The following is a 20,073-nucleotide window of genomic DNA, read 5'->3' as shown; positions in this document are numbered from 1 at the left end:
CTAAGAATCTTGGACATGAAATTCTCTAACAGAAACAAATGCCTTCATCTTGATGGCTTTTGGCAGAACCATTCTATGTTGTGTTTCCATCATTAGCCTGAAACAGGATATTTTAACGTAAGCCCCATTTTCCAACCTGTGAAGTGAAATTGTGAGGAACTTTTTTTCCAAGCATGAGATATTTGGCTGAATTACGTTGGAGGTCTTTCATCATGAAGTGACCAAACTTAAGAACACACAAAAAAAAAAAAAAAAAATCCCCAGATGACCTAGATGACTAATGCCAACATGACTGGCGATTTTATCGTCCTTAAAACACGTCACTTTCACTAACACTTGGAGCCTTGACGCTGAACACGACAGTAAAACTTCCATTGCATTTGGAAACTCATTAGCTTATCCACCTTTTGAAATTCACTAGCTTAATGTTCCCATACACGTCATTAAAGTGCATATTATGTTTCCCAGGTTTACAGAAATTAATGGCAATTCAGATACTCTGCACATATTTTCAAGTTTCGTATTTTTTCTGTGCATCTGCAACTCAGACTGTGATGAAATATCGTCGACAGCTCCATCTTAATTAATAGTACCGCCATCCAAGCAATCAAAAGAATAATTCATAGAACGTATAACCTTTTCATTTAATTGGAATTGCCGTACACATGTGTCTAGGCAGTCACCTTTTTAACATAAATGTTTGAACGAGGTGCATAACGTGCATTTCTCAGCAAAAAAATATGCAACTGCTGATAGTCTTTCTACATGGTCCACGTTTACATGTCAGCAGGCGGATCAACTCAACGTCCATGGTCTTTTATCAGCTGAATTAATGCTTCAGTTGCATGCTCCATTGCAACACCTCGCTTCACCACCACCTGATGTATGGAAGTCATTGTGAGAGCTTTCATTTTTCATAATTGATCTGCTTCTCTGGTTTTGTTTATACTAATTTGTTCTTACAATTAATGAATTTATTCTACCTTTTAGGGGGAAAATTCTGTTACTGTTGAATCTAAAACTGGTCCAGAAATCAAAACTCAGTTTCAAACCATCTAAACATGAAACAATTAGGTAGAAGGATGTATGACTTGTCAAGGTACTCTAGAACTTGTGAGCGAGGTTGAAGCAGTCCCATCTTTGTACAACATTCATTTTCTCAAACTAGAATTTGTGAAATGGAATTGAAAATGGCAGTGTAAAAGATTCCAGTTAGATTTAGTAACAACACAACTATGTTTCAAGATGCTGAAAAAATTGGGCTGAACTCCTAGGAACTTAAAATATCCCTTAATTAAATTCATCAAATGCTTAGCCCTGTCTCATCCAGTAAGAATGGAAGCCCCATTTCCATCAAAATAATAATAATAATAAAAGAAAGCCCTATCAAGCAATAAACTGCCTCTCTTGACACTGCAAAGTATGGGTATTTGGAAAATACCCCATGAGATGATTCAAACCTCAGATATTTTCCAGTGGTGAGACACTCAAAACTTTTTACTGTAAATAACTTCTATAAAAATATAAATGTCACACATTGAATGCAATACTTAAAACATATTAACTTCATGAATTAATTGCATCATCAGATGAATTTATGGAACGAAGTTTGCAAGTGTGCGGTCATTGCAATAGGAGAAACAAAACTTACCTTCCCAATGTAGAGGTCAATCTTTCCTGGAGCACCACCAACATATCCAAAATCTGCATCGGCCATCTCTCCTGGCCTGTTAACAATGCAACAAATCATTGCAATCTGCAACATCAAAAAGAGCAAATTGTTAATGTCCACTAAACTTTATCGATGCCTTCAGACGACGGGATTGCTAATTTACTGAAACACCAGGCAAGTGGGACATCTTCTCCCTAAACTGGGCACTGATTTCTTGAAGATCAAAGAGTGTACGGCCACAGGATGGGGACATATTCCTGAAATCAGGTTATTCATGAATTATTTCTTGACAATCAGGCAACAAGTCTGAGAATCAAGATTGTTAACAAGCTTCCCTCGATGGAAAGAAACCAACACTAAAATAAACAGGTGACGGTTTTTGTGTTGCGCATTCTGCAACCCGGGAGTAAGTTAAAAGATGTATTTCACAGGAAGTCAAAGATCAGAAGCCTCAAGTAGGACTCCATCCCCAAGGTCATCAACTAAAAGAGCACCAGCATAGCTCCCAGCAGTGATCATCTCTGTGAAGTGTGAACAACATGATTAGCATGAATAAAGGAAGACAAAAACCAATTACTTGGTCTGCCATTCCCTCAAGGATTCATTAGAATCATGCAGTTACCTGTGGATTCCTTCAGGAAATTGTATATTATGGACAGCTGGGAAGTCCAGTGCATTATCTTCTAAATATTCAAATAGCCTGCAGCATGAAAACAGGAAGGCAAAAGATCAACTAACTTCTAAGTATAAGCATAAATGACAGCTTGAAAGCCTTAGAGATGCAATATTAGGTTGAAGGAGACACAGACAGGTAAGGAAAAAGGCTGTGAAAGTAGCAGCAGGACAGACCCTGCCACAAAATACAGATGGGCATTCCCAGATGGAAGATGACTAATTCTCTGCAATACCAGATAATGCGTTCACTAAGATTACCTCCTTGATGCATGAACCCTGCTGATCTTGTGTTTTCCATATGGAAGACTATATGTAGCAACATTGTTATACCATCAACATCTTTTAGGTTGTCCAGTTCCTTATAAGGTTCGGATGGTGCAAGCTAATCGAGTGCCTAAAAGACAAATGGCATCAACTGAACAGGAAAATTTTTTTGACATAATCAGCTGATAGCTGAAGAAAAAAATTATGAAGCAAAAGAAGTTTTATTTGCTTTTACTGAGGGTACATCAGAAGTAGCTTACCTTCTGGCAAAAGCTTGTATGCACCACTAGAAAGTTCCTTGAGGTCCACAAGAACAGTGGCATGAGGAAGTGGCTTTGTCAGCTGTTCTTTCAAGGGAGTCAAAATGCCCATACTTATATCGATCAACCTTTTAAGAGCTAACCTCTGATCATACATAAATAGGTTTCAGTCAGTTCCAAGCATTCCAATAACTCGCTTAGTGATCAGAAGAGGAAGTAAAATAAGAAACAATAAATAATTAATTCTCTCAACTCTGGTGATACCAAAACGCATAGATGATGTTTTCTTTCCTTCACCATGAGGAGGAGGAGGAGGAGAAGTGATTAGAGTTCTCACAGCATCAACATCTTGTCACGCCCCAAACCCAGCATCTGAGTTGGGTACGTGACACGGCCACACAAATCCTAGAGCAGCACCCTAGGATCATGTAAGGCCTATTAATTTAACACTTTTAAAAATTTTAAATAACCAAGTAATTACCAATCAATCAACCGAATCACAACTTCAAATCAAATGTAAACTTGTTCAATACAATTATTCAAATGTTCATTGGTATCAGAGAATCTAAGCTAACTAAATTACTAAAGGCTTCAGTTCTCATTTGCTCTCGCCCAAACCATCCAACTAAGCATCCTGTGAGTCTGAAAAAAAATAAGAAGGAAAATATGAGCTTCTCCAGCTCAGTAAGAATCACTGCACATGTACATCAAGCCAATAGATAAAATTAATATTTCTAAAACCAATACAATTGAGAAAACTCATAGGTATATAATAACTGTAATATTGTCACAAATATGTATATGTATCATTATACATCATCAGGTGAAATCTTCATTCATTGTTGAATTTCATATTAACTGTTGTATCTTCTCACATTTTCGGTTTGACAATCTTTTATTCCTTTTTGGCTTTGGACTAACCAGGATCATGTGACGATCTTTTATTCGGATCGATTTCTGTGATCTTCCTCGGATCGAACTATTTATGATCTTTCTCGGATCAAAGTGGCTATGATTTTTCTCGGATCAAATCATTCATGATCTTTCTCGAATCAAGTTCTTCCACACATAAACCTGTGGAGGCTGTCCCAGGCATAAGCTCCTGGCTGGCTATTCCACATGACAAGGTCAGTCCAAACCATATTCTCTCCTTTTTTTTTTAATATTTTATTTTATGAATGTATACCATTAATCAATTCAAATTTTGTAGTGTACTCAAAAATAAACATGTAATAACTATATAATCATGCCATCAAATGCATTGATGAAAACATATTCATGCTCGCAACCACACAAGTAAATATCAACATTCTACATATGATAAATTCATTGATCTCAAATCCAACGATGCAAAACTATCAGTAAAATAATATATATATGTGATGATGATCATGTATAATGATTCTTACCTCGATAAATGAAAATTCAAATTCACAGCCTTAAAGTCAGAAAATCAAGCCCTACTCGTTGTCCTCCTGATCGTTGGACTGTTCTCCTATCAAACAAAAATAAATTAATTTAACCAAATAAATTTTCTATATATATTGAGGTTATCTGACTCTTACCCATGTCCCCCCCTTTTTTTTATATATATGTATGTATATATATATATAATTATATTATATATATATATTTTTTTAATTTTTATTTATTATTTTTTTATTTATTATATATATATGTATGTATATATATATAATTATATTTTATGTATATATATATACATTTTATTATATATATATATTTTAGAGAAGAGAGAAGAATTTCTTCTCCTCTTCCTCACACCCGAAAATAGGGAACCCGAGCCCCCTGACCGAACGTCTCCCTTTAACCCGACCAGATGAGCACCTCCGGCCACCTTTCCCGGCAGCGTCCCGACGACGGCGATGCTACCCTGTCGGTGGCAGTGCCACCATCCCTGTTGCCGGCGACAGAAAAGGAAAAAGATCACACAAACAGGGTATCCCTGTTTAAGCCCAAACCGGCACCTCGCCGGCTTCCAAATACATCGGTGATCGGAGAATAAAAAAGAGAAGAGGAATACCTTGCTCCGCCGTCCAAAGATAGCTCCGACGACCCCTCTTTCTTCCGATCAACCACCCACGGTATTCCTTGAGAAAATCTCTCAAATCCCTCGATTTTCTTCGAAATTTTTGTTGTAAAATCCTAAGGGGGAACGGAGAATCTTTATAGAGGAGGTTTCCTACCCTAGCCGAACTCCTCGAGTCCGATTTCGTCGGAAACAAAGAGGAAGAAGACTCCGGTTAGGAGTCCTCCTCCTCCTCTGTAATTTTTTTTTTTATTGGGCCGTCTGGGCTACAGGCCCAAGTAACTGGGCTGTTACAATCTCCCCCCCTTAAAAAAATTTCATCCTTGAAATTTACATACCTGAGTTTTCAAAGAGTTGTGGATACTTGATCTTCATTTCTGTCTCGAGTTCCCATGTAGCCTCTCTCTCGCTATGATTGCTCCATTGGATCTTCACATAAGGAATAATTCGATGTCGTAACACCTGATCTTTTTTGTCAACAATCCGTACTGGATATTCTTCATAAGTCAGATCCTTCTGAAGTCGCAAAGGTTCATAACTCACCACATGACTTGGATCTGGAATATACTTTCTCAACATTGATACATGAAACACATTATGTACGCCAGATAAAGCCGATGGTAATGCTAATCGATATGCAACCTCTCCAATCCTGTCTAAAATTTCAAAAAGATCAATATACTTTGGACTCAACTTACCACGCACTCCAAATCTCATGATACCTTTAGTAGGAGAAACTTTCAGAAAAATATGATTGCCAACTTGAAATTTCAGTTCCCTTCTTCTATTATCAGCATAACTCTTTTGCCTGCTCTGAGCCATACGAAGTCGTTCCTGGATCATGTGTACTTTTTCCACTGTCTGTTGCACTATTTCTGATCCTAACAGTTTTCTTTCTCCCACCTCTTCCCAACAAATGGGCGATCTACATTTTCTTCCATATAATGCCTCGAAAAGGAGCCATCTGAATGCTTGCTTGGTAACTATTATTATAAGCGAACTCAACCAATGATAAGTGATTATCTCATACACCGCCCAAGTCCATAACACAAGCCCTTAACATATCCTCTAGGATCTGTATGGTTCGTTCTGATTGTCCGTCAGTTTGAGGATGAAAAGCTGTACTGAAATTTAACTTGATCCCAAGAGCTTTATGAAGACTCTTCCAAAATTGAGAAATAAATCTACTATCTCGATCTGACACTATAGTAACTGGTACTCCATGTAGTCATACTATCTGCTCTATATACAAGCCTGCCAATCTTTTTAAGAAAAGACCAATCCGAAAGGGTAAGAAATGTGCTGATTTCGTCAATCGGTCAACAATTACCCATACAGCATTACTGATACCACTCTGTCATGCCCCAAACCCAGCACCTGAGTTGGGCACATGACACGGCCACACAAACCCTAGAGTAGCACCCTAGGATCATGTAAGGCCTATTAATTTAACACTTTTAAAAATTTTAAATAACCAAGTAATTACCAATCAATCAACCGAGTCACAACTTCAAATCAAATGTAAACTTGTTCAATACAATTATTCAAATATTCATTGGTATCAGAGAATCTAAGCTAACTAAATTACTAAAGGCTTCAGTTCTCATTTGCTCTCGTCCAAACCATCCAACTAAGCATCCTGTGAGTCTGAAAAAAAATAAGAAGGAAAATATGAGCTTCTCCAGCTCAGTAAGAATCACTGCACATGTACATCAAGCCAATAGATAAAATTAATATTTCTAAAACCAGTACAATTGAGAAAACTCATAGGTATATAATAACTGTAATATTGTCACAAATATGCATATGTATCATCATACATCATCAGGTGAAATCTTCATTCATTGTTGAATTTCATATTAACTGTTGTATCTTCTCACATTTTCGATTTGACAACCTTTTATTCCTTTTTGGCTTTGGACTAACCAGGATCATGCGACGATCTTTTATTCGGATCGATTTCTGTGATCTTCCTCGGATCGAACTATTTATGATCTTTCTCGGATCAAAGTGGCCATGATCTTTCTCGGATCAAATCATTCATGATCTTTCTCGGATCAAGTTCTTCCACACATAAATCTGTGGAGGCTGTCCCAGGCATAAGCTCCTGGCTGGCTATTTCACATGACAAGGTCAGTCCAAATCATATTCTCTCCTTTTTTTTATATATTTTATTTTATGAACGTATACCATTAATCAATTCAAATTTTGTAGTGTACTCAAAAATAAACATGTAATAACTATATAATCATGCCATCAAATACATTGATGAAAACATATTCATGCTCGCAACCACACAAGTAAATATCAACATTCTACATATGATAAATTCATTGATCTCAAATCCAATGATGCAAAACTATCAGTAAAATAATATATACATGTGATGATGATCATGTATAATGATTCTTACCTCGATAAATGAAAATTTAAATTTACAGCCTTAAAGTCAGAAAATCAATCCCTACTCGTTGTCCCCCTGGTCGTTGGACTGTTCTCCTTCAAACAAAAATAAATTAATTTAACCAAATAAATTTTCTATATATATTGAGGTTATCTGACTCTTATCCATGTCCCCTCCCTTTTTTTATTATTTTTATATATGTATGTATATATATATAATTATATTTTATATATATATATATTTTTAATTTTTATTTATTATTTTTTTATTTATTTTATATATATATGTATGTATATATATATAATTATATTTTATGTATATATATATACATTTTATTATATATATTTTTTTTAGAGAAGAGAGAAGAATTTCTTCTCCTCTTCCTCACACCCGAAAACAGAGAACCCGAGCCCCCTGACTGAACATCTCCCTTTAACCCGACCAGATGAGCACCTCCGGCCACCTTCCCCGGTAGCGTCCCGACGACGGTGATGCTACCCTGTCGGTGGCAGTGCCACCATCTCTGTTGCCGACGGCAGAAAAGATCACACAAACAGGGTATCCTTGTTTGAGCCCGAACCGACACCTCGCCGGCTTCCAAATACACTGGTGATCAGAGAATAAAAAAGAGAAGAGGAATACCTTGCTCCGCCATCCAAAGATAGCTCCGACGACCCCCCCTTTCTTCCAATCAACCACCCACGGTATTCCTTGAGAAAATCTCTCAAATCCCTCGATTTTCTTCGGAATTTTTGTTGTAAAATCCTAAAGGGGAACGGGGAATCTTTATAGAGGAGGTTTCCTACCCTAGCCGGACTCCTCGAGTCCGATTTCGTCAGAAACAGAGAGGAAGAAGACTCCGGTTAGGAGTCCTCCTCCTCCTCTGTAATTTTTTTTTTTGTTGTTGGGCCGTCTGGGCTACAGGCCCAAGTAACTGGGTTGTTACACATCTTCTACTGATGGAAGCTCTCTCAGAAGAATTGAGTCTACTGTTGCCATATCCTGAAATTTGTACCAGATATGTTAAATATAACACTATTTACTTCTTTAAATGGATTTCAAAGTCAGCAATGAAGTAAGATTCATAAACCTTGAATGGCATGCCAACAACAAGCTTTGCTGCAAGGGAGTTGTAAAGAACTTGTGTCACCTGGGAAAGGAGGTAAAAAGAAACTACCATCAACATGAAAATTATGAATAACCTAACCATCGAGGGTATGCTATATATGTAATCAAGAAATCATTGGTCAATATGAAATCTTGAAGCAGAAGAACAGTTCTTGCCAATAAATTTTGAGAGAGGAAGAGAGCCTCAAATTACCCAGAAATATATATTATATACCTAAAATAAGTAACTAAGATAAATGTGATTGAACTGAAAAAATACTCGGTCTGTATAAATGTGATTCCTGCTTGTGAATTGTTGCGGCCAACTCTCTGTCGTCTGTCGTCGGTGATGAGCACCTACAAAACAACATTCTCACAGACCAGAGTTTTATCCGGCGGAGACCCTCCGATACTTAAGTTAGAGAGAAAATTGGTGAACAGTAGATTTATGAATGTCAAGAGTAGCAGAGCTCTGGCTCAGATGTATCTTATCGATGCTGCTCACTTACCCTCCTTTTATAGATGATTCTGATGTAACCGTCGAGCACATGGTCCGCTTTTTATGATGCTAAATTATCGGATCATAATTGTAGAGTTAGTGGGTTGTTAATTCCTACTAATTACCGTGACACGTAGTTGATAACCATTCACAGCAGTTATAGTATGTGGAACAGATTGATCGACTATACATCGGTAGTGTTGATATGTCGGTAGAAGGTCTGAGCGAACCATCGGCTAGTAGTTCTAATGTGCCGATGGTCATGGGTTGGAGATTATTCAAGTTGTTCGCTGTTGATCAGTAGTAGCCGAATGTCGGTCGGTCTGTCGACAATGAGTCGGTATGATTTATCCAGTCAGTCGAAGAATAGTTGGAGTTGTATGTTCGGTCGGTCAGTCTTTGTTGAGTCGAAGTCGGGGTTGATTGACTTGAGTTGGGGGTCGATTGACTTACCCCAATAATTGCCTCCCACTCCCAAGTCCAAGGTGACCCGTTGTGTGACACCAGGTGGTTTTGTCACATTGGACGAAGGGAGTTATTTTGTGTCATATCGAACCTTGATTTGGCTGCTAGTTTTTCAGGATATGAGCATCGACTGTTTTGTCATTTCGATGAGTACAGAACCATCATTAGACTATCATATTGACAGGATGATTCGGTATCAGATGTCAGTGTCAGACATCATTTCGATAAGATGATTCGATGCCGGATGATATGATTCTGACAAGTAGATCCTTGCCATGTGTTCAAATATCATTGGGTCAGAGCTGTTCACGTGGATAGTGGTGACGTGGCTCGATCTAGAGTAGGTACGTCGAATCGTCCGATTAATGGTTGGCTCAGATGTCACCACGTGTCAATATTTGGTGAGATCTTGATTTGGGTGCTTTGATCCTGACCATTGAGGGATCCTATATATATGGGGTCGCTTTCAATCAACTTTTTATTTTTTATTTATCTTCTTTACTACGGAAGCTCTGCCGGAGAATCGTCCCAGCATCTGAAGACTTCTTTTCCTTGTTTTCTTCTTCTTTGAGTTTTAGGTTAAGTCTCTGTCTTTTTGAGCCTTCCGTCTTTAGTTGTCTTTTCTCCAATGGCTAGGGGTTCCTCCTCCCAGGATGGTCGGTCAGAGAATCTGACTGATGACTCCCCGTTGAGCTCAGAAGTGGAGGCTTCTTCACTTTTGGAACCGAACGTTGATCGGCTTCAGGAGCAGTATCGCATCCCGAAGTAATTTCAGCTCTTCGCCTTTGGTGCCGATGGTCGGATGAATGCCCTCCTTCAGGTCAGATAACTTTTTATGTCGAAAATCTTTGAATGGATCTTCAATTTTTGATTCTAGAGTTCGTTCGAAATATTTTAGACTACTATAGTCTTTGTCCTGCCCAGCTGGCACCAAATTCGATCTAGCTAATAATCAGTTTTGCTCTGTTATGTCGGTTACTGTCGATCGAACCTCGTCCTTCCCTTTTTTGTGCTTTCTTTATCCTCCAACCTCATCCAAAGGCCAATGGTTGGTGGTTCTTCAACTTTCGAAAAGGTCTTTCTTTCATTATCGATCTTCCATCATCCATTCATGGATGAAAAAATCAGTTCTTTTTTGCTTCTTCTTCTCTTCCTTGGGGCTTTCCTTCTCGCTGGGGCGATCCAAGAATCAGCCCCAATGATTACAGTCAGGTAGAGGTCGACGATCAGAAGGACTTCCATCGGCTGAAGGATATGGCGGTCCTGCCATAGAGGGAGCTTATGACCGAACAAGCTCTCTATGATGTCGGCCTCAGTTCGGTCACTAACTTAGCTATAATATAGTCGATTACTTCCAACTTTATTCTTCTTTTGTTTGTTTTTGGATTGTACTGACTTTTGTGCCGATTGCAGCCATGCAGCCGAGGGCGCGGGTGTCAAGTGTCGATATTCGTCAACATGCTGTGAGGAAGAGGACAGTGTCCAAAGCTGATCCTTTTCGACCATTCAAGAAGAGTCGAGCAACTACTTCAACGCCAGGTTGAGCTGCTGCTTCAATGCAAGCTCCAGCTATTGCTTCAATGCAAGCTCCAACTGCTGCTTCAATGCTGGTTGGGGAACTCAATGTACAATCTGCATCGGTTCCTGAGCTGGTCCTGGCGCTATCAGCTCCGATAGTGCTTCCCATTGCACCATCTGGAGAAGGAGCAACAAGAGAAGGAGCTACCGCAGCAACATCGGTAGCTCCATCAATCGAGGAAGTTCGAGCTGAGGTGGAGCCTGCGGCCGAGCCTGAGCAATCTGCAGTTGCACTGGTTGGTCCTTCAACAGGAGTTTCTTTGGCGCAGTCAAGTTCAAGCTTCCCCTCACTTTCGAATGTGGGGCCGCCGATAGAAAATCAGAGAAAGGCTCTAGTGACTTCGACAGATGATGCAACGTCGAAGGGCCACACGATCTACTTCGACCTTAGAGTGCCCAGAGATCAGTCGGCTCTAGCCAATCCGACATTGGCTAAGCGGCTCATTCAAGCCACTCTTCTCCCGACCGACTGGAGAGTCGAAGAAATCGGACGGTGGCTGAGATGTTCGTGTCCTTCTACCCGATGATACTCGGGGTAAGCTATTTTTATTTTTTTTATTTTTTTTATTTTTCTATCTGCAGTTGGTCCATGACATGTTTGACCTAAAAGCCGGCTATGTGAAGTTCGATGACTTCTGTCGGATATGGATGAATAAGGTGGCGGCCGTCGATGCTGAGAAAGTGGTTGTCCTTGAGCAACTTAAGTCGGTAGCTAAACGGGAGGCCAAGCTTCAGCAGAAAGTCTCCCGATTGACTGATGACTTAGAATCTTCTGGAGCTGAGCTTGAGTCAGCTCATTAAAATATTTTGATTATTGAGCTGCGGGTTAAGAGCAAGAAACACTCCATCCATCGACTTCGATGGGAACGAGACGGATGTATTGTTGAACTCCAAGCCGAATGTGGATGACATCGGACCAGCCTGAAAAGGTTGGCACTGGCCGAAGAGGAGTCATCTTTTGCATGAGCCGATGCTGAGTTGGTGAAGGCAGAAGCAGAGTCAGTGAGGGAGGCGTTGAGTCGGGCAATCGAGGACTTCAAAAATTCAAAAAAATTTAAAGAAGAGATCCTCGAAGGCGGATTCGCCTCCTACTGCATCGGATATAAAGATGATCGAGATGCGATCGAAAAATTATACCCGAATCTCGACTTGAGCAGCATCGTCCCTCCAGGATCAGAAGATGGAGTTGCTGAAGAAGATGCAGTGCCGGCTGAAGGAAGGATGCCGACAACACCAGAGGTCGTCCAAGTCTCCGAAGCTACTCCAGAGCAAAGAGATGAAGGTGGTGACTGATGATCGGTGTATTTTTATTTTTTTTTTCTTTTGTAGTCAAACACTTGTAATCAGACTTCGGTCCAATTTTGTAATCTCTTCTTTATAATGAATGAAAAGAATTTTCTAAGGTAAGACTTCATTTTGCTTGTCTGATTTTACTTGTCTGCAATGCATAGTTATTTAGCTACCGAACGTCAATCAGAGAACCGAACATTCGATAGGACTTATAGAATCATCCGTCAGTCATATAGTTATTTTGACATACTTTAAGAATTAGGATAAATGATAATAAGGTGAATACCCTAGGTCCGATGTTTAGTCAGGTTTGTATGTTAAGTCATTTGATAATCGGTGGCAAGCCGAATATCCTTCGACTGACCATAGCCAAGTCGGTATAATTTCAATCCGACCTTGATCGTATTGGCATAATGTTCTACTTAGTTAGGACTAAGTCAGCATGACAGTCTTTCGACTATAATCAACTTTTACAGTGAAAAATCGAAGTATATTTAATACCGAGACATAGTCGGTACTATGGCTTTTATAGTGAAAGCCGATATGATTAATGTCGATTTTTACCGTAGAAAACTGAGGTAAATTCTGAGTTGAAGTATAGTAAGTAGTTCGGCTTTTACAATAAAAGTCGGTGTACAGTCGATGGTTGATAGAAGTCGACTGTTCACCTATCAGTTCAAAATCATTCCGTAGTCGACCAAGACTTGTGATTCTGAATTCTGTATTTCATTCCAAACAATGTATACATGGATAATTTTATTGATAATATGTCTTCAAGTCGTCGGCATTCCAGGTTTGTGGAATAGTTGTTCCGCACAATCATAGTCGAGTAGGCATTGTTCTGCTATAGAGAAATACTGTTGTAGATTATTTTGTTGATCCGAAATATGATCATAAACTGCTCCATTGTAGAAGAGTATAGTCATTATTTGGAGAAGCTTTTCGAATCATCGATTGAGATCGATTCATCATTTGAAGAAGCTTTTCAAATGTCTGCCCCCTAGTTCTTTGGTTGCTCAGAGATTATATTGATTACTCCTGCCATTGGTCGATTGTTGATAGTCTCCTCAGTTTGTGGCTGAGGTTGTCGGTCAGCAGGAAGTTGAGTTGGTTGATTCCTTTGATACTTTTTTAGGTAGCCTCATCGGATCAGGATCTTTATCTCATCCCTAAACTGGATGCACTGTTCAGTATCGTGACCATGATCACGATGAAACTGACAGTACTTCTTTCTGTCTCGACTCCTTGATGGTGCTCTCATCGATGGGGGATGTCGTAAGTATTCTGCTCCTTCGATCTCCATCAAGATCTACGCATGAGGAGCAGTAAGAGAAGTGTAGGAGTCATACCTGCTATAATTTGACTTCAGACTCCGTTATCGAGGTGAAGCTCACTTATTGATAGTCGGCCAACTTGATTCGGTTGGAGTTTCATTTTTCTTTTATTTCTTCTTCTGACCTTTACCTTCTGTCTTGCGTCGATCAGAAGCAACTTCATCCATGCGAATGTATTTGTATGCACATTCGAGAAGTTCAGTATAGATCCGAGGAAGAGTTTTATCTAAAGAGTAAGAGAATTTGGATCCCCTCATACCTCTTTTCATGGTTGATATAGCCATGTCCTCATTGAGGTTCTTGACCTCAAGTGTGGTCGTGTTGAAATGGGCCACAAAGTCTCTTAATGTCTCAGTCTCTCCTTGTTTGACTGAGAAGAGACTGTCAGATGTTCGTGGTGGTCTTCGACTAGTGCTGAAGTGGATCACGAAAGAATGTTCGAGCTACTCGAAGAAATCGATGCTTCCTGACTGAAGCCCGAAATACCAGATTCGAGCAGCTTTTCAAAGAGTTATTAAGAAGCCAATGCATAAGAGGGCATCGATTGCCCCCTGGATCATCATGAGAGCTTTATAGCTCTCCAGGTAGTTGATTAGGTCGGTGAAGCTATCGTATGGCTCCACTTGCGGCATCTTGATCCATCTTGAATCGAGATGGAATCGATTCATCCAAGATGTACTGAGAGAGAGGCTAGGTGGTGTGGAAGTCATAGTCACTAGAGGACTTCCGACCTTTCACTTAAAATCGAACGAGTCGGCAGTCAATCTCTTGGAACTTGCATTCATAATCGTCCAACCGTCATTGCTGGGAGACTTTGGAAGTGAAACCCCCTAACGAGCTTGAAGGAGAAGCAGAAGGCATCCGCGGTCGTTTCTCCTTCCTAATGCTGTGGAGATGAGAAGGAGAGGAGGAACACCGTGAGTAGTGGGTGGCACGATGAGAGTGCCGAGAATATGATCGTTCGTCTCGATGAGAGTGCCGAGATGGGCGCTCCGAGGAGGAAGAAGGTGATCACCGTGGAGGACAGTGGCTGTGCTTGGAAAGCACCGACTGTGCCACCAGTTGTTCCACCGATGGCTGCTGTTGCTGCTGGGTTTGCTACTGTTGGAGATTTTTGATCGTCTCTGTCAAAACATTCATCTGCTACACAAGTGCAGCAATCTGAGCGTCCGTGGTGATCATGGGATGCGAGAAACTAGGCTCTACTATCGGAGGTGGGGGAGGAGGATCTCTCCGGTGGGAAGAGTGCCTCACCGAATCAGTTAAAAGTTGGGCTTTGATTTTCGACATGATCGATTGCAAATTTTTTCCCTACCTGATGTGCCAATCTGTTACGGCCAACTCTCTATCATCTGTCGCCGATGATGAGCATCTGTAAAATAACGTCCTCACAAATCGAAGTTGTGTCTGACGGAGACCCTTTGATGCTTAAGTCAGAGAGAAAATTGGTAAATAGTAGATTTATGAATGTCGAGAGTAATAAAGCTCTGGTTTAGATGTGTGTTACCGATGTTGTTCACTTATCCTCTTTTTATAAATAATTCTGATGTAACCGTCGAGCACGTGGTCCAACTTTTTATGACGCTAAATTATCGGATCATAATTGTGGAGTTAGTGGGTTGTTAATTCTCACTAATTATCGTGACACGTAGTCGATAACCGTTCATAGTGGTTATAGTATATGGAACAGATTGGCCGACTATACATTGGTAGTGTTGATATGTCAGTAGAAGGTCTGAACGAACCATCGGCTAGTAGTTCTAATGTGCCGACGGTCATGGGTCGAAGATTATTCAAGTTATTCGCTGTTGATCGGTAGTAGTCGAATGTCAGTCGATCTGTCGATAATGAGTCGATATGATTTATCCAGTCAGTCGAAGAATAGTCAGAGTTGTATGTTCGGTCGGTCAGCTTTTGTTGAGTCGAAGTCGGGATTGGTTGACTTGAGTCGGGGGTCGATTGACTTACCCCAACATGAATATACCAGAGTTGCATGATATTTCATAATTAAAGATGTTTTAAACATCGTATTTCAATTTGTAGACCATTACGATAATAGGAAAAGTGACATGAGACAAATATTAATGGAGAATGCATATTACCCACTTATGGCCCTAGCAATCGGGGTCCTGGGAGGGGCAAACTATGGGCAGACCTAACATTTAGCATTTTTTTCTTCCACAGTATCTACCTAGGACTTCAACCATGTCATTGTGCTTTTCAGCCCAAGCCTTATACCATTGCATCAAGCAATGACCCCTATATTGATGGAGAATGTACAAAGCCAAAACTTACCTTCAACTTATCCAATGGTAATCCACCTCTTCCCCTTATATCATCAGAAGGAAGAAAAATCAATAGGATTTGAATATGTGCACTAACTGAAGAATCAACTCAAGGCTAATATCCTTCTGCACTGGTAATTGGCCACTTCTACAGTGGAAATCCAAGTAACATCTATGTTTCTCTTCAAAAGGGACCTATCAAAAAGCATTATTTGATATACTTTATGTTTCAAAGAGACATGCATGCAGCTATACACATACATATAGTATGTCTGTTTTAATAGAATAATAACTCCAGCCTACAAATGCTCGTTAAAGCCTGTTTCAGTTGAGCAAAACAGCAAAATGCAGGACAGAAAAGAGACTTATAACTCCCTTCTGAACATCTGTAGCTTGCATGCCAAGGTTAACTAGTCTTCCGCAAAGCTCAATCTCTTCCTCTGGTGGTTCTGTGAGGGAGACCCGGATTGCATCCCCCAACCCCTCCTGTAGCAAAACAGGCTTTTGAGGCTACATTCACTAATAGTGGTATAAGATAAAGTCAATCAAATAAACCATCCTTGATTAACTCTCTTCTGCGAGAGGAAGTTAACCTCATGTCTGATACATCTTGATGCCATAGGGATTAAATACACACGTGTCATAAGGGAATTTATTACGTATGTGCTGGGTATAAGAAAGATCATGGAAAACGTGCAATACTTTTTTTTTCCAAAGGTATTTGTGAACATTGCTTTTGCTCCTCTCTTCTTAGTTCTTTTTTCTTTTTCTTCTTGGGTTGGGTTGGCGAAGTGGGAAGGTCTCATGAAATAAGATTTTGTGCTTGACAAACAAATGGCATATCTCACCAAGAGAACCACATATGAGAAAAAAAATTGAAGATTTTGCACTTCAGATGAGTCATGTTAGAGATCCAGCACATGAAAATTGAAAAGTTGGGTGAAGACTCTATGAACGATTGTTTAGCTATTAACACACACACAGATATATATATATATATATATATATATATATATATATATATATATATATATATATATATATATATATATATATGTATGTATGTATATATATATATATATATATATGTATGTATGTATATATATATATATATATATATATATATATATATATATATATATATATGTATGTATTACTGTTATGAGTTACTTTTGTACTTTCTCACTTGCACCATGGAAGCAAATATGCACGACAAACTGCACACTTTCCATTTTCTTACAACTTCCTTATGTGTGTTTTCTTTACATGCTTGTACAAGATGAGCATCATTTGTTCTGCAAAGTTAAAGAATTTAATCCTTAAGAAAATTAATATATTAGAGGCCCTTCTTACGACATTCTGCAAAACGAAAACTAATAAAAAAAAAAATTCAAATTCTGGTGGTTTCTGGCAATGAAAAAGGATGATCATTCATTTGTTCTTGCTTCTATTTATAAAGCACATGATAAGACTAGAGCTTATATATGCAAGATTGTGTTTATTGATTATGCAAGCGAAATGAAGTAACATACCATAAGCTTTCATTTTTTGATCCTCCCTTTATAATAAATGCTCTGATTTCCAAGGACTCCATTATCTCCTTGGAAATACCTGATTTATAATAAATGCTCTGATTTCCAAGGACTCCATAAGTTTTCTGCACGCCATGCAATCTAACAATTTCTCTAAAGAACAAGTTGGCTACTTTGGTAGCATTCAGCTATCTTTTTGAAAGGAACGGAATGCGTCGTCTTTGAAAATCTATCAACAATTACAAAAATAAAATCCATACCTCATTGAATTCATGGGAGTCCCAATATGAAATCCATAGATATATCCTCTCATGGTGCTTATGGTATAGGTAATGGCATGTAAAGACCCATATTTTGAGCTTGTCCTTTGGCACATCAACAAATATCACACCTCCCTGCATACTTGCGAACCTCTTTACGTAGCTGAGGCCAATAATACTCTCCTCCACTAAAGCAATAGTTTTATCTCTTCCAAAGTGACCAGCCATGCCTCCAGAATGCAACTCTTTGATAATGTGTTCCCATAGCAAACTAGGAGGAATACATAAACAGTTTCTTTTAAATAAATATCCATCTTGTATGTGCGGATTATTTTGTTGTTTCATCATGCATTTTTTTCTACTCTTGTTGGAAATTTTCATTAGTGGCATATGAGTCCTTCAGATAATCAAATCTAATGAGTAGTGTAGTCCTTCTACTTAATGCATCTACCACTTTATTCTATTAGCCAGATTTGTGCTTCAAGACATAAGTATACTCTTCTAGTATTTCAAGCCACCTTGCATGCATCTTGTTCATATTTCTATAACTCTTGATGTACTTCAATGCTTGATGGTCAGTATAAAGAATAAACTCCTTTTGGTTCAAGTAGTGTCCTTAATGTTGTAATGCTCTGCCCACCGCGTACATCTCTTGTTCGTAGGTAGACCATCGCCTTCTCAAGTTATTGAATTTCTCACTAAAGAATGCCATTAGTTTGCCTTCTTGAGATAGAACTACTCCAATTTCAATATTAAAAGTGTTACAATCGACTTCAAAGAGTTTGCTAAAGTCCGGAAGCGCCAATATAGGTGGTGTAGATAATTTCTCTTTTAATAGGGTAAAGCTTTGCTTAGCTTCATTATTCCACTTGAATGGACCCTTCTTCAGGCACTCTATGAGAGGGGCAGCAATACTACTAAAATTCTTCATGAAGCGCCTATGGAAAGTAACTAATCCATGGAAGCTTTAAACGTCCGCTACTACTTTGGTGTAGGCCACTCTCGAATTGCCTTCATCTTTTCTTTATCAACTCGAATCCCATTGGCATTGACAACAAAGCCAAGGAATACAAGTTTATCAATGTAGAAGCTACATTTCTTCAGATTCACATAGAGTAGTGTAGTCTCCCATAGAACAGCAAACGCAAATCTCAAGTACTCTAGATGCTCTAGTGGAGTCTTGCTGTACACAAGGATGTCATGAAAATAAATAATAATAAACTTGTCAATAAAGGGTTTCAAAACCTAAGTCATCAACTGCATAAAAGTGTTGGGGGCATTAGAAAGTCCGAATGACACAACAAGCCATTCATATAATCCTTCCTTGATCTTGAAAGTAGTTTTTCACTCATCTCCTAGTCTAATCTAAATTTGATGGTACCCACTTCTGAGATCAATTTTGGAGAAGATTTTTGCTCCCTCCAACATATCCAGCATGTCATCCAAGTATGGGATAGGAAACTAGTATTTGATAGTGACCCGGTTAATGACTTTGCTATCCATGCACATCTTCCAGCTGCCATCCCTTTTTGGCACTAACAATGCAGGTATGGCATAAGGACTTAAACTCTCCTAAATCAAGCCCTTCTGTAGGAGATCCTCCACTTGTTCTTGAAGAATTTCATGTTCCTTCAGGCTCATATGATAATGAGCTAGATTAGGTAAAGAAGAACCAGGTACTAAGTCGATTTGATGTTGAATCTCTCGCATAGGTGGAAATCCAGTGGGTAGCTCTTTAGGCATGATACCTTGATATTCCTCCACAACCACAAGAGGCATAATCTCCTTAAGAATACCACTGGTTTGTAGTTCCTCTTCTGAAAATACTAGGGCATACATATCTTCTCCATCCTCTAGCTCAAGTTGAAGATCTTTGATTATTAAGATAGATTTTCCCTCCATTTTTTCAGAAGCTTTGGATTGGTCCTCTTTTATTGGGGCCAGATTTTTCAAGTAACAGATGGCACAGGTCAATATCAATGATATCACAGAGAATCACATCCTTGTAAGACCATCCTATAGAAATAGAAACAAAGCATTGTTGTGTCACTTTTTTTTGCGATCTTCTCTTGATCCATCCAAGGGAACAAGGAGATGGATGCTTCATGATTTTCAGTGGAGCTTGTCAACTATACATTATGAAATCAAATTTTTTGTATTATTGCTATCAATAATAACATTGCATATCTTCTCTTGGCAAGTAAATTTGATCTTGAAAATATAGTGCTTTTGGGAGTCCTCTTACTTTTCGTTCGAAAGAACCCTTTGGATTACAAGGCTTTCACCGATATCTCCATAGTTGACCTCTTCATTCATATCTTCATCATATGCTTCATCTTCATAGTGTTGCTCAACTTGATCTTCACCCTCCATGATAATACCAATATTGGCTTGATGATTC

General features: G+C 39.1%; 1 pseudogene; it reads right to left on the bottom strand.

Annotated features, from left to right (window-relative positions):
* Positions 1 to 20,073, bottom strand: part of LOC105053502 (4-hydroxy-3-methylbut-2-en-1-yl diphosphate synthase (ferredoxin), chloroplastic-like) — a 40,107-nt pseudogene continuing 20,034 nt past the window's right edge.

The sequence above is a fragment of the Elaeis guineensis genome, chromosome 12 (assembly GCF_000442705.2).
Source record: "Elaeis guineensis isolate ETL-2024a chromosome 12, EG11, whole genome shotgun sequence".
NCBI classification, from domain to species: Eukaryota; Viridiplantae; Streptophyta; class Magnoliopsida; order Arecales; family Arecaceae; genus Elaeis; species Elaeis guineensis.
This window is presented reverse-complemented; position numbering and strand designations above follow the sequence as displayed.